Genomic DNA, 6,120 nt, shown 5'->3' on the forward strand with positions numbered 1-6,120 from the left:
ATATTAAAGCTCAGATCAAGAACTTGGGAAAAATTCAAATCGTGAAAGACTTTGAAACTAAGAGAGTGGAGAGGTGATTGCGAGACAATTTAGTTATACACAAACAGAAAGTTGACGACGAGGATGGATTTGGGATAATTTAAAACATGAGGGACATAAATGATCTCGGAAAAACTTTAAGAACATAATCGAGATTCGATTGAAACTAATGATCTTCAAGCGAAATTAATGTACCTATGTCAATATTAATTAATTATGTCGTAATCAAAGTTAGCTGACGTAAAGTGGGAATTGAAGTAGTGATAAGTGCATTTTGTGTGCATTATTTCATGTTATTTTTATGTCTATTTTATGTGCATTCATATTGCTTTTATGTGTTTTAGTGCATGTGTGTGTATTTCACTCCTCGGGTTAATTTTGTAGGAAAATGGATTTTTGAAGTGTGAATTACAGAGCAGCTTTGGTAGAAAAATCAAATTTAATTTTAGGGAGATCTAAATTCGATCTTCACTGTTCAGAATGAAGATCAAGATGTTTTGAAGCTGCTGTCAAAATTTTAGGTCGATCCGACGGCTAGAACTCGAGATATGATTTTTTGAAGAAAACTGCCGGTGGGAAGAAAAATCCGGCGCCTAGGCACCAGTTTTCGGTGCCTAGGCGCCGATTCTGTGCAAAAATAAAATCTGGGCAGAGAGGGACGCGCTCTAGCGCGATTTTCTTTCGCTCGAGCGCGCCCTAGGATGAGAATTGCAACGCCTAGGCGCTAGTTTCGGTGCCTAGGCGCTGCTGTGCGAAATTTTTTAAAAAAGGCATTTTTCGAAATATTAAATTTTTTACTTTTCGGACTTTATTTGACGGGCTTTCAAATATATATAAAAGAGGGTTTTAAGACCGCATAGAGGGGTTGAACACGCAGAGAATGCAGACAAGAGGCGAGAGGCGGCTAGCTTGGAGATTGAAGATTTGCTCCATCGTCATCAGAGTTTTTCTTTCTTTCTTCTTTTTGTTTGAATTCTAGTTTCAATTATTGAGTAGTTTGTTTTCAACCAAGACGGCGTGATTGGGCCGAACAAATTCATGTAGAAAACTTGGATGTTTGTTTGGGTTTTTTAAGACTTGATTTTATTTTATTGATTTTCATATTTATATTTGTCTTGTGAATAGCCTAATCAATTGTTTGCTTGCATGTTAATTGATTCCAAGTTGACAGAGGAGGTATTGATTTCGATCACTCTGATAATTAACATATTATAAAACCGACTAGAAATAGAATTCGGTTTCAGTGTGCGGTTTGAGTGTAAACTGAATTTTCATAAATATTTAATGCATTCAAATTTGATTAGAATTACGAAAGATCAATCCGTCAATATTTGAGTAGGTTTTATTGTTCTAGAAATAGACCTTTGAACAAGGTAGGAGAATTCCCGTGATCTAAGATTAAATTTGAGTCCTGAATCAACTAGATGTTACATGATTTGTTTGGTACCTACGTGTGCTTTGATTCTCTCTTTTAAATTATTTTTATCGTCAGTTATTTTAATTCTTATTTTTTTCATAAGTTTTTATTTTATTTTCTTATTTTATTTAAATCAAATTGATTTTTATGATTTTGTCTAGATTAAGCTAAATAATTAATTCTTGAGAATTGACTGCAGTCTCTGTGGGATCGATACAAGGACTCTCAGTCCACTTTACTATTACTTGACCTGATGCGCTTGCTAGTAGATTTATATCACACCGATTTAGCCGGTCAAGTTTTTGGCGCCGTTGCCGGGGACTGTTCAGTTAATATTATGATAGATTATTTGTTTGAGACTAGATTTTTTTTTCTTGCATTTTTTTTATTTTTAATTATTAATTATTTTTTTTCTTACTTGTGAAGTACTTGGAGATGGATCATCGACAGGTGTTCACAAGGTGTGGCCAACAATATTCGGAGCCTTTCTATGCTACTTGGGGGAGATTCAATGATTTGGCGAACATATTTCGATGCCATAATTTTTCGAACTACACGCTCACTCAGATTTTTTATGGTGGTTTGGATGAGACTACAAGAAGTTGGGTGGATTATGGAGCCTTGGCCACTGGCAGTCACCTGTTCAGAAGAGATGAAGACAGTGCTATGCACTTGTTAAATGATATGGCGGATTTCGACTACCATTGACATTGTGATCCTTCATTGCAAGGTTGGAGTCACAAATATCCTCCAGAATTCAACTCCACAAATTTTGCGAACCAACCACCGGAGCATCAAAAAGAGTGTGTAGGGTATTTTGAGGATCATGTGGCTCAGTTGGAGAATTTTTTGAAAAGGCAGGAAGAGACAAACCAGTTCTTCGAAAGCCGCATCAAATTTTTGAGTCTTTTGGATGAACAGATTGCGCTTCATAGAGAACCAGTCTCTGAGATTTGCCAAGAGAGTGAAGTAATTGAGCCAGAGCACGAGAAAATAATTTTTGAGGAATCTTCTTGTGAGGATGAATCAAAAGTGACAATGGAGGGGGAAGAAACATACAAGGCTACATATTTTACCTCGTCAATGGTCGTTCCATGTACACCGTTAGAAGATTTTTTCTTGCCATTGATGTCACCTCCAGCATATTCCATCCTCTATGAGCTTCAGCCTAGATTCGGAGTCTCCTTCCAAAAGAAAAATTTCAGACCAAGTGTTGTTGGACCGATGAGCTTACAAAGTCTATATCATGCCAAGCTTGAGGGCGAAGAAAATCTAGACCCATACATAGAGTCGTATGATTCTTACTATGGGCGGCAGTCGCTCTTTGATGGTGGCTTCTGCATAGTCGAGCTGTAGACTATAAATTTAGCGTTGACTGGGAGGCAACCCAGTGTTCTTTCCCTTGTTTTTTTAATTTTATTTTTGGTTTTTGTTTTTTTTATTTAATTTTTACTTCTTTCCCATTTCAGTTTGCCGAGCCTGCCGATATACACAGTCTCCTGCTGCTGTCCCAGCTGATACTGTCAAGAAGGAAGATGATGAATCAAAAACCAGGGGAGTGTTATTTTTGTTCTCATTGTGTTTTTGTTCGTCTTTCCATTTGTGTGTTTGTTATGCATTATGTTCATTGTTCTGAAGCATTGAGGGCAATGCTTTGGATAAGTATGGGGGGTAGACTAGACTAGTATATTGCATTGTTTGTTATGTTTGTGTTGCATATGTCATGTTTTGTGTTTGTTTGCATTTAGTTTATTTTTGTTGTTGTTTGCATTGTTATGAGTAGGATGAGTCATAATAGCCAATGATGATGAAGTTTTTTTGAAAAAAATTTGCTCTTGACTTGACATGAGAAACTGTAGGTTGAACCGTGAATATTTTTAACCACTAATGTTAGACCAGTGAGTTGTAGCGAAAGATTTGATGAAGTTTTTGTCTGTTTGTTATGTTTGTGTTGCATCTGTCATGTTTTGTGTTTGTTTGCATTTAGTTTGTTTTTGTTGTTGTTTGCATTGTTATGAGTAGGATGAGTTATAATAGCCAATGATGATGAAGTTTATTTGAAAAAATGGATTTTTGAAAACAATTTGCTCTTGACTTGACATGAGAAACTGTAGGTTGAACCGTAAATATTTTTAACCACTAATGTTAGACCAGTGAATTGTAGCGAAAGATTTGATGAAGTTTCTGTCTGTTTGACCATTGCACGACAATAGGTGGTTTGTGGATCTTGATTGTGTTCTATGAATTTTGATGAGGCTCTAGTTTACACTTATGATATTGGGCGCACATAGAAAAAAAAAATAATTTTCAATTCCATCCGGGCCTTGAAAGGATTAAAATCCTATAAAAGACTAAATTTAAGGCTAAGTATGCGGATAAAATGGGATTGATGCTCCATCCGGGCTATAGACAAGGGGATTAGAAAGAAAAAAATAGAATGATTTTTCGTATCCTATCCAGTTATAGCTAAGTCAGCGGGTAATTATTGGGGCTAAAGCAATACCGGGTGCAAAATCCGGAGGTGTGTAATTCATTATCTCAAGGGAGGTGGGTTTAGTCTAGAGGTCGTTGGAAGGAATGAGCACTAGATTGTGATACTTGAACTTATTTGTCATAGGTCGCTAAACAGATTTGAGACGAATTCGATCTAAGTTGCATGAAACCGGAATGACATTTTACACACATACGTTCACGTTAAACCAAAAGTGTATTATGAAAAGTTGAGAGCATGTCTGTGTTTTTGGTTTTGTGATTGAACTTCTCGGAGGCTGTGCATATTTATGAATCGTCCTTACTTATGTTTTTGTTTGCATATTGTTTTTGCATGTCTTGCTCGAGGGCGAGCAAGGTTTAAGTATGGGGGTGTTGATAAGTGCATTTTGTGTGCATTATTTCATGTTATTTTTATGTCTATTTTATGTGCATTCATATTGTTTTTATGTGTTTTAGTGCATGTGTGTGTATTTCACTCCTCTGGTTAATTTTGTAGGAAAATGAATTTTTGAAGTGTGAATTACGGAGCAGCTTTGGTAGAAAAATAAAATTTACTTTTAGGGAGATCTAAATCTGATCTTCACCATTCACAATGAAGATCAAGATGTTTTGAAGCTGCTGTCAAAATTTCAGGTCGATCCGACGGCTAGAACTCGAGATATGATTTTTTGAAGAAAACTGCCGGTGGGAAGAAAAATCCGGCGCCTAGGCGCCGATTCTGTGCAAAAATAAAATCTGGGCAGAGAGGGACGCGCTCGAGCGCGATTTTCTTTCGCTCGAGCGCGCCCTAGGATGAGAATTGCAGCGCCTAGGCGCTAGTTTCGGTGCCTAGGCGCTGCTGTGCGAAATTTTTTAAAAAAGGCATTTTTTGAAATATTAAATTTTTGACTTTTCGGACTTTATTTGACGGGCTTTCAAATATATATAAAAGAGGGTTTTAAGACCGCATAGAGGGGTTGAACACACAGAGAACGCAGACAAGAGGCGAGAGGCGGCTAGGCTTGGAGATTGAAGATTTTCTCCATCGTCATCAGAGTTTTTCTTTCTTTCTTCTTTTTGTTTGAATTCTAGTTTTAATTATTGAGTAGTTTGTTTTCAACCAAGACGGCGTGATTGGGCCGAACAAATTCATGTAGAAAACTTGGATGTTTGTTTGGGATTTTTCAGACTTGATTTTATTTTATTGATTTTCATATTTATATTTGTCTTGTGAATAGCCTAATCAACTGTTTGCTTGCATGTTAATTGATTCCAAGCCGACAGAGGAGGTATTGATTTCGATCACTCTGATAATTAACATATTGTAAAACCGACTAGAAATAGAATTCGGTTTCAGTGTGCGGTTTGGGTGTAAACTGAATTTTCATAAATATTTAATGCATTCAAATTTGATTAGAATTACGAAAGATTAATCCGTCAATATTTGAGTAGGTTTGATTGTTCTAGAAATAGACCTTTGAACAAGATAGGAGAATTCACGTGATCTAAGATTAAATCCGAGTCCTGAATCAACTAGATGTTACATGATTTGTTTGGTACATACGTGTGTCTTGATTGTCTCTTTTAAATTATTTTTATCGTCAGTTATTTTAATTCTTATTATTTTAATTCTTATTTTTTCATAAGTTTTTATTTTATTTTCTTATTTTATTTAAATCAAATTGATTTTTATGATTTTGTCTAGATTAAGCTAAATAATTAATTCTTGAGAATTGACTGCAGTCCCTGTGGGATCGATACTTGGACTCTCAGTCCACTTTACTATTACTTGACCTGATGCACTTGCCAGTAAATTTATATCACACCAATTTAACCGGTCAACTAGCCAAATCATATCCCACTCTTTCACGTAAAGTGGGAATTGAAGTAGCCAAATCATATCCCACTCTTTCTATTATTATTATTATTATTATTAAAATGGAATCCTACGGTGAAGAATGTGCCAAACTGCAGCCTACCGGTGACATATTGGATTTTTGTTTGACCAAACTTCAATCATATGATTCGTATAAAATATTGTTGAAAAAATTGAACGAAGCCTTCCACCATTGGTTTATAAATTATTATATTTTTAATTCCAATAATTTTCCAACTAGAAAACACAACATCGGAGTTGCTGCGAGATCAAATAATTAAAAGAGGTCTTTAAATTTATTTCTTAAAATGATCTT

Source organism: Henckelia pumila, chromosome 3 (genome assembly GCF_033568475.1).
Source record: "Henckelia pumila isolate YLH828 chromosome 3, ASM3356847v2, whole genome shotgun sequence".
Lineage (NCBI taxonomy): Eukaryota > Viridiplantae > Streptophyta > Magnoliopsida > Lamiales > Gesneriaceae > Henckelia > Henckelia pumila.